The sequence below is a fragment of the Megascapheus bottae genome, chromosome 1 (genome assembly GCF_031878675.1).
Source record: "Megascapheus bottae isolate mThoBot1 chromosome 1, mThoBot2.hap1, whole genome shotgun sequence".
Taxonomy (NCBI): domain Eukaryota; kingdom Metazoa; phylum Chordata; class Mammalia; order Rodentia; family Geomyidae; genus Megascapheus; species Megascapheus bottae.
In genome coordinates, this window is record NC_143509.1 from 94,852,429 (window position 1) to 94,874,185 (window position 21,757).

General features: G+C 39.1%; 1 protein-coding gene and 1 pseudogene across 1 annotated transcript in view; both read left to right on the forward strand.

The window, feature by feature from the left end:
• The first annotated feature begins 129 nt into the window (after nucleotides 1–129).
• The window catches only part of Map3k7cl (MAP3K7 C-terminal like), an 89,228-nt gene continuing 67,600 nt past the window's right edge, over nucleotides 130–21,757 (forward strand). Inside the window, exons 1-3 of the mRNA XM_090333419.1 lie at nucleotides 130–222; nucleotides 2,452–2,537; nucleotides 4,754–4,902. The gene's annotated coding sequence lies outside the window, so the exon portion shown is untranslated. The remainder of the gene's footprint in view (nucleotides 223–2,451; nucleotides 2,538–4,753; nucleotides 4,903–21,757) is intronic.
• Nucleotides 2,175–2,305, forward strand: LOC150069610 (small nucleolar RNA U3; annotated as a pseudogene).

The window sequence follows — 21,757 nt, forward strand, 5'->3', positions numbered from 1 at the left end:
TCTCCCTGCTGCTTCCGGCCAGGTCTGAACTATCGCGAGGACGGCCTAGGCTGCGCGCAGAGCGCGTGCGCGCCCGACGGGCCTGACTGCGAGTGTGGCTTCGCTCCCTGGCCTCTGAGGTGTCGGCCGGTCGTCTCTTTAGTGCCATTGCTGAATTTGGAAACATTTCCTAAACTTGTTTTCCATTTAACTTTCCAGATGCAGCCGCCAGCACCGGGGCAGGTATGCATTTCCCTTCCGAGGCGATGCATCTCCCCACCCCAGGTGTGCCCTCCCCCATCCACCCCCCAAAGAAAAGAAAAGAAATTTATCCTGGCGTGGTGGCGCACGTCTGTAATCCCAGCTACTCAGGAGGTGACAGCTGAGGATCAAGGTGCAAACCCAGCCCGGGCACTAAAGACCGTGAGACTCTTCATCTCCAGTTCCTCACTAGAAAAAGGGGAAATGGGGCTGTGGCTGAGGGGTAGGGTAGCCTTGAGCTGAAGAGCTCAGGGACAATGCCCAGGCCCAGAGTTCAAGTCCCATGACCCCCCCCCCAAAAAAAAAAGTTATCATAGTTACTTCAAATGCTTATTGGAAAAATTGTATCTGGTAATTTGACATTTAAATTTTTTCTTTTTTTTTGTACAAGTGATCACATTTCCAGCTCAGGTTTCGTTTGTTTTCATATCAAACAATTTGTGAATCACCAAAGGGAAAGCATTGTAGGAGATCTGTGTTTTTGTTTTTGTTTTTTTTTTTTGTCTAACTAGGGTAAATGGGCTTGAGCTATGGAACAGATAGGTTGATAAGGAAGGACAGTGCCTTGTTTTTGTTTTGTGGCCTTTTTAGCCCCTCCCCCCCTTACCCAACTGAGGACTGATCTTGCCAAGCAAGTGCTCTTCCACCAAGCTAAATTCCTAACCCTGAGGCTCCATTTAACTACCCCCTTCCCCCCAGAGGGTTCACACCGGGAGGGAAAATGATTAAGATAACTGGGGTCTACTTTCTATATCAAAGTTAAACCAGCATAGGCAGAGGATCAAATGCAGGTATATGACTTCACCAGACAGACTTGAACAGTCCTCAGGTTCATGAGACCAAGTACCCCACTCTAGTAGATAAAACCCCAATTTCCACAGCAGTCTTTATCCATTCTCCACCTCATCTCAGAGATATAATTCTACTTTCTTAATCACTCGATCTTCCTTTCTTCCTGGTTTTTTTTCTGCACCTGGAGCAATGTCCTAACACCAGGCATTGCCCCCAAGAGCCCAAAGTATTTGCTAACCACTTGTAACTTGTAACAGTTCTCATTATACAGTCTAGGGACCACTGAAGGTTTCCAGGGATCCAGCTGTACAAAAGTATTTTCATCATAATATAAGAGGCTTCTTTTCATTTACAATTTTTTTTAACTTTTTGGGGGAGGGGGCCAGATTCTGGTGACTCATGCTTATAAACCGAGCTAGTCGCAGGCTGAGGCCTGAGAATTGTAGATGGAAGCCAGCTGGAAAGTCTGTGAGACTCTTACTTCCAATTAACTACCAAAAAAGCTGGAAATAGAGCTATGGCTCAAATAGTAGAGCAGTAGTACTGAGCACAAAAGCTCAGGAAATTCAAGCCACAGGACCAGTTAGGTAGGTAAGTAGGTAGGTAAATAGATAATAAGTGTTACTTTATATAGCATACAATAGTTGTACAAAGGGAGATTTCATTATGACATTTCCACATATGTATACAATATATTCTGATCAACCTCATCCCATCTATCTTCTGTGCACATCCAAAAAGTCAGAAGTGAGTGTTAGCTCAAGTGGTAGAATGCTAGCATTGAGCGAAAAAGCTTAGGGACAGTGCCCAAACTCTGAGTTCAAGCCCCAGGTCCTGTACACACACACAATATTTAGAAATTTATCAGATTTGTGTTATGACAACTATCGATGGTTATAATCCATACTAAAAATCTTTGAGAAACAGTATTTGTAATAATATATAGACATTCTGATACTGCCCAGTTAGATGATCACTCTATAGAGCCAGTCTGAACAATTTTTCTTACCGATTAGCCAAAAGAATAAGTAAAAACCTATTCTAGCTCAAAAAGGAATACTACTTATAAAAAAAAAACTGACAAGAAACTGGAAAGGCTAAAACTGACATTGGAAGAAATCTGATTAATTAAAAATGATCACAAAACTATACTTTCAGGGATCATTTCTATAGTATGTTACTAAAAATGATCACGAGGAAACCAGTTTATAACTAGATACTGGAAAATTAGGCTTGAAGCTAAGATAATGAAAATGAATTTTCCCTGATTGTAATAAAAATTGATCTTACATTAATTTCAATGAATAGGCCATGAAGAGAATTAAAATCATTTTAAATCTTCTATATGCTAATTTATCAAGGTACTAAATTGCCTTACTTTTAATTAATTAATTTTTTTAAATTAATTTTCTTTTGCAGTACTGGAGCTTGAACTCAGGGCACTGTGTGTTAAAAGCTACACCTCCAGCCTACAATGATCTTGCACTAGACTCCACCACCTGAAGGTTGTACAATCTCCCACTTAGGGCTACCAGCTGATGATCAAATCATTTGTATAAGGGACCCAGTCTGTAAGAATAGAGTCTTAAGAGCATGTGTTAACCTGGTGGTGGATGGTGGCCTTAAAAGTCTAGTTAAGGCAGATTTTTTTTCAGCAGAGATGCTTGAGTAGGTATGAAGAATGAATCAAGAGTGTGGGCACTGGTGACTTAAACCTGCAATCCTCGCTACTCAGCAGGCTGAGATCTGAAGATCTACGCTGCTGAAAGCCAGTCTAGGCAGAAAAAAATCATGAGACTTTTTTTTTTTTTTTTTTTTTTTTTTGCCAGTCCTGGGCTTAGGCTCCGGATCTGAGCACTGTCCTTGGACTTTCTCAAGGCTAGCTCTACCATTTATCTCCAATTAACCACCAAAAGGCTGGAACTAGATTTGTAGCTCAAGTGGTGGAGCACTACCTTTGAGAAAAACTGCTAAGGGACAGTGCCTACGCCTTGATTTCAAGCCCTAGTACTGGCATGAGTAAGACAAAGATGAAGAGCGAATCAAGGAGAGGGAGAGGAGAGAATAGTTTTTGAGAAAGGATTCAAAGAGCTTTGGTTTCACCATCATTCAGTCCTTCAATCCTTAGTACTAGGGATTGAGTCGATGGTAAGGAAGTGCTGTACCACAAGAGCAATACCCCAAGTTTTGTTTTTGACACAGAGCCCAACTAAGTGTGCCCAGACTTAGTTGAACCTGTGATCTTTTGCCTCTTCCTCATTCCTGGCCGTTCAATTTGTGTAGTGTTGTTTCCAGATTCTCTACTTTTCTGATCACTCAAAAAGTATTTCTTGTAAAATATACCAGATTCATAATATCTGAAATTTATTCCTGGAAGTCCATTTGTGCGTGTCTGTGTGTGTGTGTGCACATACACATGTGCGAGCTGGTCCTGGGACTTCCATTTAGGGTCTGGGTGCTGTTCCTGAGCTTGTTTACTCAAGGGCTAGTGCTCTCCTACTTGAGCCACAGGTCTATTTCTGCTGTTTTGGTAGTTAGTTGGAGATAAAGAGTCTTACAAACTTTTCTATTTGGGCTGGCTTTCAACAACAATCCTTAGTTCACCAGAGAACTAAATCTTTTTTCCTACCTGAGATGTGGATGCAATTGCATCTTGGTATCATGACATCATCTTATCACTGGGAAAAATAAGAGGAATAAAAGAAAAATAAAGAACTGGTTGTCTTTACATTTCATTATATGGTGTCCTTTTTATACTATGAAGGGAAAAATGTACTTCATTCAACCTTTGTTTTTATTGTATTGTTTCCATGAATCTTGCAGCTTTTTAAAGAGCTAAATGTTTAGCCAAATATTAGTAATTTTATAGAATTTTGATGTAACATTTCTGCATATTGCCCTTACATGTTTCATTATTTTCTGCTTGTTCTCTCATTTGCCCAGATTAATTTTTAATCCGTACTGTTTTTCTTTCCTTACTTAAAAAAAATTATTGCAAAGGTGATGTTAAGAGGGGTTAAGCTAGGCAATTAGCCATTTCTTTTTGTACAGTGTCACTGCTCATTTTTTCCCAGGTTTTCTCTTCCAAACCCACTGACGACCCCTCCAAAGTTGTATATTTTAGTTGTTTTTTAAATAATTTATATCAAATCCTTTACAGAATCAAATGGGATATTAATATATTTTAATTGCTAGTGAATGAATTTCCAATGATTTGGGCATGATTAAGAGTTGACTATCTCTTATGGACTAATTTAGGAAAAAGAATTCATGGCTTATTTCTTAAACAGACTCACAGCATAAATAATAACAAGATTTAGAAATTTTATATTACTGATTCCATTAAAACAGTAAGCAAACCTGAGGATATTTGCAGATTTTTTTTCTTTATGATCCACCCACTGATTGATTCAGATTAGATGATCCATGGTTTCTTTTCAGTTCTTAGTCAGTGAGCAAGTACTTATTTTTGTGGCTGGATTAGTAAGGATGTTTGGTGGTTCAAATGCTTATTAGCCATCGTCATTCTCACTTGTCCTATTCTTAATGTTTTGGCTATTTTTGTTACAGTGATTTCTACTAGAGTTTTCATTAGGGTCAGTCATTAGTCTCAAGGAAGTAAAATTAGGAAAGGATCCATGTGTCTATTTATATAATAGTCTGCTAGAGTAGTTACATTTTCTCATTGCTATTTGATGGACCATTTCCTGTTCCTTAACAGATGTTCACTCTCCTGAGTCTATGTCCAACTACACCACTGAGGTGAAGGTTAAGTCACAGCAGGAATATCCCTTCCAAAAGTCTTTCATCCTCTTATGTCATCACACAGTCAAATGAAATGCAACAACAAGTAGAGATTAACTTTTTGAGGTAAGAATAGTTATTTCAGAATTGGAAGTAAGAAATGAAAGGTACAGGGCATGTGACTCAAAAACGTTGTAATGAAGTTACTTATGTCAAAGGGATTCTCGAACTTTGTAAAATAAAAGTCACAAGGAAAAAATGTTAGTAAGGAAAATATCTTTTCTAAGCCTCTATGCTTTCTTCCTATATTTGACATATGGAAGTAGTTGTACAAAGGGATTTCAATTCAATATGCCAGTTTAGTAGTCCAAAGAATTTTGATCATTGTCACTACTTGCATCAGTTTCTCCCATCTCTACTAAACACATCCATCCCCTCTCTTTACCTGGCTCCATTTTCACACATGTACATTGAATGTTTTGAAGGCATTACCCACCCTTCTTCTCTTAACTGAGAATTGTTATAAAGTAATGCCTTAATTTCTACAAGCTTTATGGCCTTGTTTCTCCTGTAGATCAAGTAAGAACAGGCATGGAATAGCTATGAGAATAGATCTAAGAGTGGTTAGACTTATTGATAATGGAAAAAAAATAAGTACTAACAGCCAACCAGCCAAAGGCCTGTTATATACATAAAGAAAATTTGAAAGACTTGAGAAATTTATTTGAGGCCATTTAGTGAAGCCATTGTATCTCTCAGGGCATTGAACTTAAGGTAATCATTGGCTATAAATAAAAAAAAATGCTTAAACAGTAATTGAACATGTAAAATATCTTTAAATTCTATTAAATGATTCAAAAATTTTAAACATTTGTCAGTTCTGATGTGGTGAACTTTGTTTATATGGAAAATTCAATAACATAGACAATTTATTCCTCTGCACAGTATGTATGAATGAAATATGACCATATTTAATATTAACGGAAGGCCAATAAGATGGCTAGTGTCTGGATCTTGAAGTGGCTTTAGTACAGAATCTTCATTCCAATTTTGAAAGATAATTTGGTACTGCCATCAAAGCATCTACTCTCCTTCAACCCCTTCCCGTAAGATTGTCGACTCTCATCTTGTTTTCAGTGAACAGGGTAAGAATTGTATAGAAAAGAAGCAGAAAGAAATGAACCATAGAAATGTTTCAGCTAACCATTGTTGGCAGTCTCTGTGTGATCGTGGGAGGTCATAGGCTATTTGTTAAGGTGCTGATTGAAACTTTAGGACACCGGTTCTTTCCCTTAATACAAAATCAATTTTGAGCCAAGTCATTTAAGACCTTTTGAGAACTGACTTTAAAATAGCATGTGATATCCTGAGGAAAAAATAAACCGTGATTTAGTAAACTAAATAATCCATGGGGTAAGGACAGCTTTATATGGTGTTCTTATGCAGAGGGAAGTACAGAGGATAAAGTATGGCCCAGAACAATCCTTGGCACACCCACCTAAGTTCAGCTTAAAATGGACTTCTTGAGGAAAATATGCTCAACAAGAAATGTATTTACTCCTTTACTATGTAACTGTGACTTCTTTGTACATCACCATGACAATAAAATTAAATTTTAAAAAATGGACTTTTTGGTATTCATAGCTCAGTAAGTGGTTGTTGCCCACCAGCTCTGGGAGATAGGTGATAGAATCCTAGTCATGCTTGGAAAATAGTCCACTTACCAGTGATGCTAGGGGAATGCACATGTTCTTTAGGGTTGTTCCTTCAGTTTTATTTTGTCATAGGCAGGTTACATTTCACTTAAATGATGACCCTTAGGCTGGCCTAAGATTTGGGTTCCTTCCTCTCCCTTCCTCAGGTCCCTCCCCTTTCCTCTCTTCTATCTTTTCTTTCCCTTTCTTTCTTTCTTTCTTTCTTTCTTTCTTTCTTTCTTTCTTTCTTTCTCTCTCTCTCTCTCTCTCTCTCTCTCTCTCTCTCTCTCTCTCTCTTTCTTTCTTTCTTTCTTTCTTTCTTTCTGTCAATTGTAGGGCTTGAACTCAGAGTCTTATACTCTCTCTTGATTTTTTCACTCAGAACTGACTCTCAGACACTTAAACCAAGTCTTTACTTCCTTGATGCGAGTTTCACTGATGGTAGCTTTGACAGTGAAAATGATTATGAAGATATAAATCATAATGAAGTGTGCTCACAATGATGAGGATTTAGCCATTTGGTGATTAGCAATTGTTCTGTTCCAGCTCTGTTTTTACATTGTTAGTCTTACAATAACGACACTGTGAATTTTGTAAGAAGAAATATTTTATGTATATTGACTATTTTCACTTCTGATCTCCTCTCTCTCTCTCTCTCTCTCTCCTCTCTCTCCCTCCCTCTCCCTCCCTCCCTCCCTCCCTCCCTCCCTCCCTCCCTCCCTCTCTCTCTCTCTCTCTCTCTCTCTCTCTCTCTCTCTCTCTCTCTCTCTCTCTCTCCCTGGGCTTGAACTCAGGGCCTGAGCCTGTCCTTGGCTTTCTCAAGACTACAGCTCTACCACTTGAGCCATAGCACCGTTTCTGGATTTTTCTGTGTATATGTGTTACAGAGGAATCATGCCTGTATCTTTGTGTATGCTAGGCAAGCGCTCTACCACTAGACCAAACTCCCAGCCCTGAGAAGTCTCTCTTTAAGTCATTAGCTCATTTATGAATTTGGGTGTTATTTCTTTGAGTATTTATTACTTGGGGGTTTAATTTTTTTTCTTGCCTGATATATAACTGATAAAAATCTCCCACACTCTGGACTTTTAATTTAGCTTTTTAGCTATGTCTTTCTCTGTGCAGAAACTATTTTTTAATTGTTTTTTATTGTCTGGATAATGTACAGAGAGGTTACAGTTGCATTTGTCAGGTAATGGGTGCATTACTTCTTGAACCTTGATACTCCTTTTCATGTTTTTGTTTTTTTCTTTTTTTCTGTGGGTCACAGGACTTGAACTGGGCCTGGGCGCTGTCCCTGAGTTCTTCAGCTCAAGGCTTCTGCCCTACCCTTGAGCCAAGCCACACTTCCCATTTTCTAGAGGTTAATTGGAGTTTCAGGTCCTTTTGTGCCTGGCTGGCTTTGAACCTTGATCCTTAGATCTCACCCTCCTGAGTAGCTAGGATTACAGATGTTAGTCACCATGCATGGCTTCCTTCTCATGTTTTTGTCTCCCTTGCTCTCCCGCAACTCCCTCCCAATCATCAGAAACTTTTAAGTTTGATGCACAGACATTGATCAAGTCTTGCTTTGATTTGTTGTGATTCTGGATCTTTTCTTAGAAAGCTTTGACCTATGCCTAAGAGCCCTAGTTTTCCCATACCTCTTCCTGTGATATTTTCATAATTTGTAGCCTACCATTGAGGTCTTTGATCCATTTTGAATTGATTCTGGTGCAAGGTCATATATAAGGACCTAGTTTAAGTTTTCTTTGGCCATAGGGAAATATAAATTAAAACAACATTGAGATTCCACTTCACTCCAGTTAGAATGGCCAATGTCAAAAAAAGTAACAATTACAAATGTGGGTATGGATGTAGCCAGAAGATAATGCTCCTACCAAGTTGAGTAACCACTTGTTCAACCACCCTGGAAAGCAGTATGGAGATTAAGCTTGTTCAACCAGTATGCAAAATATTATGGAAGTTCCTCAAAAAACTAAGAGTTTCTCTATGACTAGAGCACAAATAAGGCCACACTAAAGCTACCAACACAAACAAGTTCATTGCAGCATTATTTATCATAGCTAAAATATGGAATTAGTCCAAATCCTCCTCAATGGGAAACTGATCAAGAAAAGGTGCTATTATATGTACAGTGGAATTCTACTCATCCAGAAAGAATGATTTGTATCATTTGTAAGGAGATGGAAAGACTTGGCAAAAATAATATTTAGTGTAGTAAGCCAGACCAAGAGAAACCTGTGTTGCATGGTTTCCCTCATTTGTGGTAACTAAAATATGCCTATAAATCTCCTCTAAACACATTGAGTGGTAAGCAAGGGCTTCCAAGTGAATTAATTGAAATGTAAGAGACTCTCTGGGGAGCACAAATAGTATAATTCTTTAAAATGACTGAGTCAAAGCCCAACAAAATAAGTACCAGGAAATGGGTACTTGCAAGAGGGTAGGGTGGGCAGAGGGGAGAGAGGTAGAAGAATGAAGAAGGGAAGGGGGGAGAATGCAGGCAAGAATTCATTGTACAGGATTGAGAAATACAAGAGATGGGGTGCATCGAAAGTTGGTGAAATGGTGACACAGATCAAGATACACTGTACACATATACTGCTTTGTTAAATGGAAAAAATTCAACATAACTAACATTAAGATAAGTAAAGGAGGGAGTGGTTTGAGAAGGGTGGATGAGAATGTTTAAAGGGAAGACAGTGATGAAGGAGAACTATTTTCATAAACTGCACTGTGAATTGCAACTCTTGTACAACTACATAAAGATAATAAAAATATTTTTTAAAAAGGAGCATAGAGAAGTCTATGAGTAAATAACCACAATTAAACTTTTTAAAAGAAATATTTTGGGGCTTCGCAGTATTGTGTATTCAACATTTGTCTTAGAAAGAAATGAGTTCTTGCCAAGTGTTTTTTACATACAATATTTTGCTTTATGCTTTCTGTTTCAGTTGATCTCAACAGCCACACTGATAAAGACTCTCTGATATATTTGCATTGTACTTAAAAACTGAATTCAATACCAGGACCTCTAAGGCCCTGCATATTCTAGCCCCTTACTACTTCCTTTTCTGTGAATTTTCCACTTACTCTGACACAGCCTTACCCGTTCCTTCTGTTCTCAGAACACACCACGCTAACTCCATCCCTATGTAGGGCTTTCTCACTGGTTTTTGTTTTTGTTTCTGTTTTTTCCAGTTCTAGTGCTTGAACTCAGGGTCTGGGTGCTGTCGTGAGCTTCATTTGCTCAAGGCTACCACTCTACCATTTCTGGCTTTTTTCTTTTTTTTGAGTAGTTTATTGGAGATAATAGTCTCGTAGATTTTCGTGTCTGGACTGGCTTTGAACCTCGATCCTTAGATCTCAGCCTTCTGAGTAGCTAGAATTACAGGCGTGAGCTACCAGCAGCTGGCCCCTGTTACTGTTTAATGCTCCTAGAATGATACCTCCCCAAGATCTTAACACAGATGATTCTTTTTTATCACCCAGGTGCAAATTAAATCTCACATCTCCAGGGAACATTTCTTTGGAAATGTATCTTAAAGAATTTCCTCAATATCTCTTTCTCATCATCTTGTTGTATTTTCATTCTATAACCTAATGCAGGTATTCCTCAGCCTTGCAGGGGTTGCTTCTAGGATCCTTGAGGATGCCTTATATAAAATGGCAAACTTTGCTATAATCTTCACATAATCTCCTGTGTAATGTATAGCATCTCCAGATTGCTTGGGACAAATAATACAATGTCAATGCTATTTAAATAGTTATTGTACTATATCGTTTAGGGAATGATGACAAGAAAAAACACTCCTGTTACATATTCAATATAGATACAAGTTTAAAAAAAATTGTCCATCTGTGATTGGTTTATCCCAGGGAAAGGAAACCTACAGAAATGAAAGGCCAGTTGTAATGCCTGTAAATATTCTTGCTAATTAATTTTATTTATTTATTTATTTTGCCAGTCCTGGGCTTGAGCTCAGGGCCTGAGCACTGTCCTTGGACTTACTCAAGGCTAATTAATTTTAAAACCCTCTTACTATCAATTGGAATGGAATCTGACAATTTGAGCAAACCTGTTCTTTATTATGATCCCAGCTTTTATAATAGTGTTTGGTACATGGTAGATACGTAAGAAATTAAAAAGCTCCTAATTTTGAGCATCTATAGTCAAATTTTGGGTTAAGAACCACAAGTAGAGAAAAATCAATTAGTATTCAATATCTGTCTCAGTCCATACATGTCTTAAATGGTGTAAATGGTATGTATACAGACGAACTCCAAAAGTTCATTCTCTCTCCCCCTCCCCTCCCTCCCTTCCTCCCCCCTCCTCCCCTCTCTCTGCCTCACCTTCCTTCCTTCCTTTTGTTTTTCCCCTTCCTTCCTTCCTTCCTTCCTTCCTTCCTTCCTTCCTTCCTTCCTTCCTTCCTTCCTTCCTTCCTTCCTTCCTCCCTTCCTCCTTTTCTTGTGAAGATCTGGGGTCTTGAATTCAGGGCCTGAGCTAGCTTTGCTCAAGGTTGGCTGTCTACCAGTTGAACCACAACACCACTTCCAGCTTTCTGAGTAGTCATTAGTGATAAGAGACTTATGGACTTTCTTGCCTGGGCTGGCTTTGAGCCATGATCCTCAGATCTCAGCCTCCTCAGTAGCTAGGAATAGAGGCGTGAGCCACCAGCATCTGGACAAAAGTTCATTTTGTTAACTACAGGGTACTTGGGATCACAGAAGGATTGTAGCTGGAAACAAAATTTAGATTTCCAAGAGAAAAATTCTGACTGACGTTTTTCCTCTCCCTCCTTCCTTCCCTCCCTCCCTCCCTCCCTTCCTTCTTTCCTTCCTTCCTTCCTTTGTTTTTCCCTTTGTTCCTTCTTTCATTCATTCTTTCATTTCATCCTCCCTCCCTCCTCCCCTCCCTTTCTCCCTTCATTTCTCCCTTCCTTCCTTCTTAGCTAGACTCCATACAGTCCTCAGGCTTGCAATCTTCCTACCTCAGCTTCCTGAATGCTGAAACTATAAAGGCATGCCTGGCTCTGGCTTGTTATATTAAGTGAATGCTTAAGGGCTTCTTTACTGATGCACTTTGTATTAGTGATTGTATGTCTCAAACACATGGAATTTCCCCTCTGTGCTCAGGAGAAAGCATAGATGCAAAAATATTTCACAGAAGCTTTTATTGTTTTCAGTGATAACATAATGAAACGTGAAACTTAGACAATAAAAACACAATTTTCAGCCAGGTATGGTGTCTCACGCTTATAATCCTAGCTATTCAGGAGGCTGAGATCTGAGGATCATGGTTCAAAGCCAGCTTAGGCACTAAGGAACATGAGACTGTTATCTCCAATTAATCACTAAGAAACAGTAGGTGGGGCTGTGGTTCAAGGGGTAGGGCAGTAGCCTTGAGCTGAAGAGCTCAGGGACAGTCCCAGGCACAGATCTCAACCCCAGTGACACACACACACACACACACACACACACACTTTTCATTGCTGCAAGCATTTTTATTATAATTTTAAATATAAGAATAAGAAAAAGGCAATAACAAATGCTATATTTTTGAGGGAGGGTGGTGGTGGCTAGTCATGGGGCTTGAACTCAGGACCTAAGCATTGCTCTTGAGCCTTTATTATTTTTTTTTAGCACTCTACCACTTTGAGCCACAGCATCACTTTCAGTTTTCTGGTAGTTAATTATAGTTAAGAGACTCCTGGATTTTTCTGCTTATGCTAGTTTTGAAGCACTCCTCAAATCTCAGCTCCAGAGTAGATAGGATTATAGGTGTGGCCACAAACACCCTAGTTTTGTTGTCATTTCCTGCAAGGGCTTGCTTTAGTATGTAAACCATAGTCAACATTTATAGGCTGGCATTACACTATCATCATATTTTAAGTTATACATGAGGAATAAATACAATTCCTGGGTTCTTCCAAACTTTTTGTCTGATAGAAACTTCTTTTAGGAATATTTTTTTTTATAATATTGGGGTTGGAATGCATGGCCTCATACTTTCTGGGCCTGTATCTCAGCTAGGGCTCTACCACTTGAGTCACATCATCAACCCAGCCTTTTGCTAACTCATAGACTCTTTTTCCCAGGATACCTTTTTTCTTTGGTCAGTCCCTAAGCTCTTCAGCTCAAGGCTAATGCCCTACCACTTGAGCCACAGCACCACTTCCATATTTCTGGTGGTTAATTGGAGATAAGATTCTCACAGTTCAAGCCCAAGATGGCTTTGAACCTCAATGCTCCTATCTCAGCCTCCTGATAGCTAGGATTACAGGCATGAGCCACTGGCTCGGCCCACGCTACCTTTGAACCATGATCATTCAGATCTTATCCTACTGAGTAGCTTGGATTACAGGTTCCAGTCAGTGGCCTACAGTTTTTATTTGTGCAGTAGTGGGGTTAAGATTTGGGGACTTGTATCGGTTTGATTTATTTATTGCTGCTTGAGCCATGTCTCTAGCAAGATTTTTACATATTGCAAAGTTTAATTCAGCTATGCTCTAGTTTTATTTAACAAGTTAAGGGGTTATATTGGTATTAAAAACAAAGTATGTTGTGAATAATATAAATGCTAATAGGAAATAGCTTTGATACCACCATTGCTAGAGTTTTTGAAGTCACTTAAGCCCAGTTATTATCATTAAAAGCAGTCCTAGCCTACAAGTGACCAATTTATAAAATAAATTGAAGGCAGGAAGAGGCCACATTTTGTGGTCCCACTTTTCTCTGACCCTGTGATGAAATGAACTGTCCTTTGCTCCCCAGTTTGCAGATCAGCATGACTCGTCTGCAGGAAGTCAGTGATCTTTCCTGGTACACAGTGAGAGAATAAAATACTAAATCCCTGTGTGGTTCTCCCAGGGATGCTGCTCATCTAAATATAAAGCAACATGAAAACAGGGGACTCCAGTTCTAGCCTACACCTTCTGTCTTTACAGAGGATTTACAAAAAAGATGTCTGAGATAGTTGAAGAATAAAAAGAAAGAATGAAGGAAAGGAAAGGAAAAGAGGTGGCAAAAGATAGGATTGAAACAATCCAATAATAACTTTCAAGTTGTGAAGCCTGTTTCCTAGCATCATTACTGAATCAATGGTAAGAAAACTAAATATAGTAATGTGAAATGTAACTCATTCATTTTCACATTGAACATTATTTTTTTAAATAATTTTTATTGTGATTAATAGAAGGGATACATTATATTCACCAGATAGAAGATGCATAACTTCACAAACATTGATACCCTTTTCATGACATGGTCCCCATTTCCCTCCCACCCTCTTCCCGCTTATCTTGATTTCCCCCTTCTCTATCTAATTTCAAATAACCAATTAAGCACATATAAAATATATCAGATAACAAGGTGAAAAATGGTAACAATATGAGATAACCAAAGGATGGCAAAAGAGATGAGCGATAACATAGTACATTAAGGACCACAGTCACTCAGTATATGGCTTTTGTTTCCTTATCCTGGAGGTCCTTACATTTAGTGTCATACTATTTGGCCTAATGTCTCTAGATTTTGTTCTACGGTAAATCTCTGCTAGAAGAGCCCAAGGTTTCTACTGATTATGACAAATGAGGGAGACTATTGGGCCTATGTTCCTTTGAGTCTGGTTTACTTCATTTAATATGATTTTTTCTAAGTCTTTCCATTTTCTTACAAATGGGGTGATGTCATACTTTCTGTCAGCAGCATAGAATTCCATTGTGTACAAATACCATATCTTGTTGATCCACTCATCAACTGAGGGACATCTGGGTTGGTTCCATATTTTTGTTATGGTAAATAGTGCTGCAATAAACATCACTGTGCTAGTATGCCTTTGTTTCTGGATGGTTGGGTAAATGCCAAGTAGTGGAATTGCTGGGTCATAGGGGAGCTCTATGTTTAATCTTTTGAGGAACTGCCATACTGCTTTCCATAGTGGTTGAATGAGTTTGCACTCCCACCAACAGTGTAGTAGTGATCCCTCCTGGCCACATCCCTTCCAGCATCTGTTGTTATTAGTTTTCCTGATCCTGGCTATTCTAACTGGAGTGAGGTGGAATCTTAGGGTTGTTTTGATTTACATTTCTTTTATGACCAGAGATGTTGAGCATTTCTTCATGTGTCTATAGGCCATTTCAGAGAAGACTCTTTAAGTCTTTGGCCCATCTTTTAATGGGATGGTTGCACATTGAACATTATTTTTAAAGAACCTTGGCTAACCAGAACATCACAAGCTAAGATACTATAAAGACACTTACACATCCATATTCATGGCCTCACTCTGCACAATAGCCAAGTTGTAGAAACAGCCAAAATGCCCTACAATAAATGTGTGGTTCCAAAATATGTGGTTCCCATTCACAATGGAATTTTACACAGCTTTTAAAAGGATATTATGTTGTTTCTAGGTAAATGGATAGACCTAGAACGAATCATGTTAAGGGAGGTAAGCTAAGCTCAGAGAGACAAATGGTACAAGTTTTCTCTCACATGCAGAAGCTATATCTAAAATATGTGGGCATAATACAATTATATAGATCTCTAGGCATTAGTACACAGTGAGGCCAAAGGAGGTTCCTTTTCCCTCTCATGGACTTTAGTGCCCGGCTGGCTTTGAACCTTGATCCTCAGATCTAAGCCTCCTGAGTAGCTAGGATTACAGGCATGGCCACCAAACCAAGCAAGGTTCTTTATTTTTTTTTAAGTCTTTTATTGTTATTATAAAGGTGATATACAAGCCAATGCAGTGGCTCATGCCGGTAATCCTAGCTACTCAGGAGGCTAAGATCTGAGGATTGAGGTTCAAAGACAGCCTAAGCAGTAAAGAATGTGAGAAGTGAGAATCTTATCTCCAATTAATCGCTAGAAAACAGGAAGTGGGATTGTGGCTCCAGAGGTAGGGCATTGCCTTGAGCTGAAGAGCTCAGGGACAGCGCCCAGGCTGAGAGTTCAAGCTTCATGACCCACAAAAAATAAAAATTAAATTAAAAAAGAAAATAAAGAACATTGCCTATTTAAAAAAATATATATTAGTAAGTAGCCTGAAGAGGGCACACTTTCCTTATTTTTCCATCTTCCTAATCACAAAATAAAATCGATATTTTATAAAATGCTGCTGGATCATGCCTGTAATCCTAGCTACTCAGGAGACAGAGATCTGAAGATCATGGTTTGAAACTAGTCCTGGCAGGAAAGTCCTGTCCTTGTGAGACTCTTATCTCCAGTTAACCACCAGAAAGTCAGAAGTGGCCTTGTGGCTCCAGGTGGTAGAGAGCTAGCTTTGAACAAAAGAGCTAGGGGACAGCTCTTAGGCTGAGTTCAAGCTATATGACTGACAAAAAAAAAAATCATTGTCATTGTCCAATGAAGAGGTAAAGAACACCTAGGTTCCCTTTCTTCTGTTAATCGTTGCAAAATGACATATGCGAAAGGCACAGAGAATGCAGTTTCCTTAAACATTTTTCTTTTTTTTTCTAAAAGAAAAAATTCCAGTGAGTTCTTTTCTTGTTGAGATTGGATCCAGACTGTACCGCCACATAATCTGATGTGTTATTGTTCTCTCTGTTGGTCATGGGGCTTGAACTCTGGGCCTGGGCACTATCCTTGAGCTCTTCAGCTCAAGGCTACCACCCTACCCCTTTGATCATATGGAAAATGTGAGAAATAGTCTATATTCCTTTTATACCTGTCATCTACCAGGCCCAAGATATTTTTCAAAAAATGGAAATAGTATTTTCTAGGTAGTTCCTCAGTGTCTGTTTTTCTCTGTAATAATAAAAGGTGTACATTTTAATAAAACCTTTCACTTGTATTCTCCTGAGTGTACATTTGCAAGTGCATAATAATAATCACCATCTGTTGAGTATTTCTGATATGCCAGAGGATGTGTGTGATTAATTATTGATGCACATATTTTATTCAGTATTCACAACACATCATTTTGAGAAGGGTGCTGTTACTATCTCCTTTATATTTTTAAGGATGAGGAAACAGAGGGGAAGAAGGATAAAAGCCTGTTTTACATAACCCATCTAGAATATTACAGAGCTAAAATTTCAAGCGGAGTTTGAATCTTAGCTTCTGCAGTGTTGTGTACACCATCTTTCAAGTAAGGTATGTCCTATAGTTAAAAGTTAAAGATGTTGGCCAGGAGTTTGGCCCAATGGTAAAGTGCTTGCCTAGCATGCATGAAGCCCTGGGGTGGATTCCTCAGTACCACATACACAGAAAAAGCAGAAGTGGTACTGTGGCTCAAGTGGTAGAGCACTAGCCTTGAGAAAGTCCAAGGACAGTGCTCAGGCCTGAGCTCAAGCCCAAGACTGGCAAAAAAGAAAAAAGGAAAAAGAAAAAAAACCCAAAACCAAAAGATGTTAATAAAGACTAAAATTGTTTGAGTTACAGGAATCATTACATTCCTTCTGTCCTATAATCATATGTTTTCATTTTACTGAGCAAAGAAGAGCCATACCTGAGGCCAAGGGAGAATCTATGGTTTCTCTGTTTAAGATCCAGGACTGGAATCCAAGCTTCTGACTCAAAGTCTATTTCTTTCATTAGAAATGTTTACTGCCGGGCACAGTGGCTCACGTCCATACCTCTCGCTACTCGGGAGGCTGAGATCTGAGGATCCTGGTTCAAAGCCAGCCCGGGCACTAAAGACCTTGAAACTCGTATCTCCAATTAACTACTAGAAAATGGGAAGTGGAACTGTGGCTCAAGGACTAGGGTGGTAGCCTTGAGCTGAAGAGCTCAGGGACAGCTCCCAGGCCCACAATTCAAGCACCATGACCAGCAAAACAAAGAAATGCTTCCAGATTTAAACTCCACAATTTGTAGGACCATTAACAACCCTCTGTAAAAGAAAGAAACAGGCTTCAAATTCTTCTGTGGGTAAAAAAGAACTGACATCAAAAGGTTTGTGTGGGGTCATTTGTCTCATCATGACTTTGACTTGGCCTTGATCTTTATTTAGCATTCCAGTTTTATGTTCTACAACAAGTTTGGCCATGTTGGAAGACCGTCCAAAGGTCAGTGAGTTGGCTACTGGTGATTGGATGCTCAGAGGCCAAAGTCTATTACTGTGCCTGTGGAAATCCCCAACTCACCTCCAAAAGAGGCACCAGCTACTTTATGAAAGTCACTGACTTTGAAGGCTTTTTTTTTACACACTGTTCTTTTGAAGCATAATTGGGCAGCCCCTCGCTTTGCAGGGGCCTGGGTCAGAGTGAAACAGTGGCTCTGGGCACCTCCTTTTCTCTCCTCTTTATCATTTCAGCTAATGTCTTAGGATTCTAATTTCCCTTTCTGTCAGGGGATATGGTTTGGGGGAAGAAAATTATTTCTGAATTTGTCTAATTATCCTTTTAAAAAAATTTTCTGATTTAAGTATAAACCTTCACACACACACACACACACACACACACACACACACACACACACACACGCACTCACGCACGCACGCATGCATATACACACAATGTTTTTCCTGATACCAAGGTTTGAACTCAAGGCCTTCTGCTTGCTCAGCTGACACTCTAAAAAACTTTCCTACCTTAATTTTAATTATGTTCTAAAATCTATGTGCCAGTGATTGCATATAGAGATTCCCTTCTTGAATATTTGTTTGTTAAACATGACTTTGAAATATGATGTAAAAATCAGTGTTAATAAAATCTAAAAAAATAATAACAGAGAAAATGGTAAAAGAAAGAAGTGTCATACCCAAAACAATATAGCTAATATTTGTTAGGAAAGAATTTCAAGACAAGTTCTTTTCTTTATTAGAACTTTCTAAAAACACTGAGTTTTTACATCATATTTCAAATGTCATGCTCTACAAATAAGTATTCAAGATCAAGACAAGTTCTTTGATGTGAAATTCAGTATCTTTATTTCTCACTATTATTTTTCCCATTTTCTCCCCACCCCCTACCCACCCTGCACACATGCATAGAAGTCTGCATGTCATTTTCATCATCTTGGCTTCTGCTGTCTTTGGTGCTGATAATGTGCCTTGTTTGCTGGTCTGCTGGCCATATTTGTGACATGAAGACTTGACATAGAGACCTATCATGTACCAGATGAGCACCACAATCATACTGGAGCTTCATTGGCTGGACAGTGGGGTAGTTAATTACTCAGGAGCTGTCACTATCATACTGTTCCCAGTTGACTAATTCTGTTTTGTAGGTCCCATTTCAGTCTCTCTTCTGCAGCATTCTTTCTATTTCTTTATTTTGGCCTTCATGGTAGAGCACGCGGCCTGCTATCTTAAAGACAATGCTTAAGTCATCCTTGAAGATTACAGAAATCCACATCATAGACCAAAATGTTTGTTATACATGATAAGTGTCGATATTTTTGTATTACTTCTTGGACCTTATTTCTAATAAATAAATAATAAAGCATGCTCACTTGAAAATATGTTTTAAAAAACCCTTCCTCCCTTTACCCCCTCCTCTTCTGTCTTCCTCTTCCTCTTCCTCCTTCTTTGAAATCAAAGACATATGTTACCACTGAAACATGCCTCTAGTCCTTTTACATGCTGATTCATTTTTTGATGAGTCTTTTCTCCTGTCCAAATATATACCTGGACCATGATCTACCTATTTTTATTTTATTTCCTTCCATTATGTTTATTAGACAACTAATATTGTGTTAATTATACATATTTTTTTCTTTGCCACTTCTGGGGCTTGAACTCAGGGCCTGGGCACTGTCCTTGGCTTTCTCAATGCTAAAGCTCTAACACTTGAGCCACAGCACAATTTCTAGCTTTTTTTTTTTGATACCGAAAAGTCGAACCTGGATCTTCATGCATGCTAGGCAAGCGCTCTTACCACTAGGCCAAACTCCGTACCCAGTGCATTTAATTATTTACCTTAGGAGAAACAGGTTTATAGAAGAATCTAGACAATGAAAAGATATATGAGCTATAGACATACAAACATAGGACATGAACCATACAGGAAGAAAAGTTAGAATTGAAAGAGGTTCAATTAGAAAGACCAAATTTCCACAGATGTGTGGAAGGTGGGGGTTGGAGGTGGAGGAGTGATGTTCCAGGCACTTTACCTGGCCTTCCCATGCAGGATAGGATAGGATAGGATAAACTGCTATATGCTTACTCTTTGGAGGCTGCATAGGATAGAGGACATTAAGGCATATGGCCTTGGCTGTAAGAAAGGTATCTGAGACTATTTTTGTGCAGTATAGAAAACAAAACAAGCAAACAAAAAAAAACTTTAATCGTGTGGATTCCTCTCCTTAAAATACTTCTGAGGAATGACATCGCCCTATTTGTAAGGAAATGGAAAGACCTGGAAAAAATCATATTGAGTGAGGTAAGCCAGACCCAAAGGAACGTAGGCTCAATGGTTTCCCCCATTTGTAATAATTAGTACACACCTAGCAGAGGATTACAATAGCTCAGAACCTAGATACAGAAAGTCATATAGGATGAGACTAAATGAAAGGATCTCCAGGATATGGAAACGACTTTGTCACCTGGTATATTGTATATATGTTTGTTTATTTGAAATAGGAAAGGGAAGGGGGAAAATATGATGATGGGGAGGGGGTGGGGGAGGGAAATGGGGACAAAAGCCATGAGAAAGGGTATCAATGTGAGAGAAGTAATGCACCTACTACCTGGTGAATATAAGTGTAACATTACCCTGACAATGAAAAAATTTAAAAAGAGGGTAGTTTACAGCCTTGCCTGCCTCCAAGCCTGGCCTTTTCTTCTCACAACTGGGAGGTCCCATGAACCTCCCATCTTCTTCATATGCTTATCCATGTCTCCAGCATCAAGCCAGGACCACAGGTAACCTAAAATTAGAAAAAGGGACCTCTTCTGGTATAGTCCAGTGCTTAGCAAGGCAAATGACCTTTTGTAAGTACCAAAAAGGTACATGCGAAGAAAAAACTGCCCCTTCTCAAGGCAGAGGGTCTCAACAAATAGCACCATAGTTGGGAAAGTATTGCTGAGCTGGGTTTGGGGCCCAACCCCTCCTCTGGGGTCTTTGCGCCACTCACAATCAGCATAACTGTATGTCAGTCTTGTAACACGGACTCCAGCTAGAGTGTTTTAACATCAAATCACTACTGCTGCTGATTTTCCTCTGGCCCTGATGATCCAGACCTGGTCCGCAGGCCTTGTCTCTGCCCCAGATTAGTTCTTACATTGTTGCTAATCTGACCACAGAGCTCATGGGTTCCAACCCTAAAGTCTGGAGCATCTGCTGGAACAAGCCTTGGCTCTGCTCTGCACCCTGTCTCTGACTTATTTGCTAAGAATTTGTGTGTTCTACCAGTTCTGCAAGCACAGGATGCTTTGACCAACCCTATTCAAGCTGTTCCTTACTGGAACTGTGTAGGGCATTAGGATGACTGCCAAGAGCAGGAAGGCATCAGGCTTCCAAAGTCTGACGTGTATCCAATGATTATTTTAAAGGGAATTGACTTGAAATGAAGAGTGAGATCTCAGGAATAGAATCCAACAGCATAAAACCTGTTAGTACCTACACTAAAGTGAAATCCTCTTGCAGTCCTACTTTGTTCAGGTACAGAAGTGGTCTAATCATGATAACCCTGGCCCTGTAGTGATTTGCACTGATCACATGTAAGTGTGTGATCCTCTTGGGGAAGTAGACTGAGGTCTTTTGGAAAAAAGTTTCCATATCATCCTGACCTGTTTTTGCAAGTTGTGGAAAGTCAGCTTACAGTCATTTTGAGATAGGGAGGAAATAACGTTGTAGAAACAATAGTGATGGAATCCTTGTTATATGAAAAGAAATATTTTATCAGACACTTTGCTGCATTTTCAGAACATTTATAACTTCATGCACTGTGTGTATTGCTATTATCGTTATTCTTCCACATTAGTAACCTGAAATGAAGTTGAGAATACAAATGTTTTTCCCAATAGCACTGCAAGAAGCATCCTTGCATACCTTGTATTTTGGTAAGTGGGTTTAATTACTTTTTTGACTTAATTTGCTAGTAGAGGAAATCCTAGCTCACAGGGGATGCTTATACTTATAGTCTGAATATAGTCTAAAATTCCTCAATGTAGCTGTATTTGGAGATAGAACCTTTAAAGAAGTAATTAAATGAGACTTAAAGGAGGGCATGTCCTGACAGAATTAGTGTCTTAGCAGAAAGAGACTCAGACTCAGAATCTATCTATGCACACAAGAAATAGCTCATGAAAGATGCAGCAGGAAAGTGCTGTTTTCAAGCCAGGGAGATAATCCACACACTGAAACAGGCAGTACTTT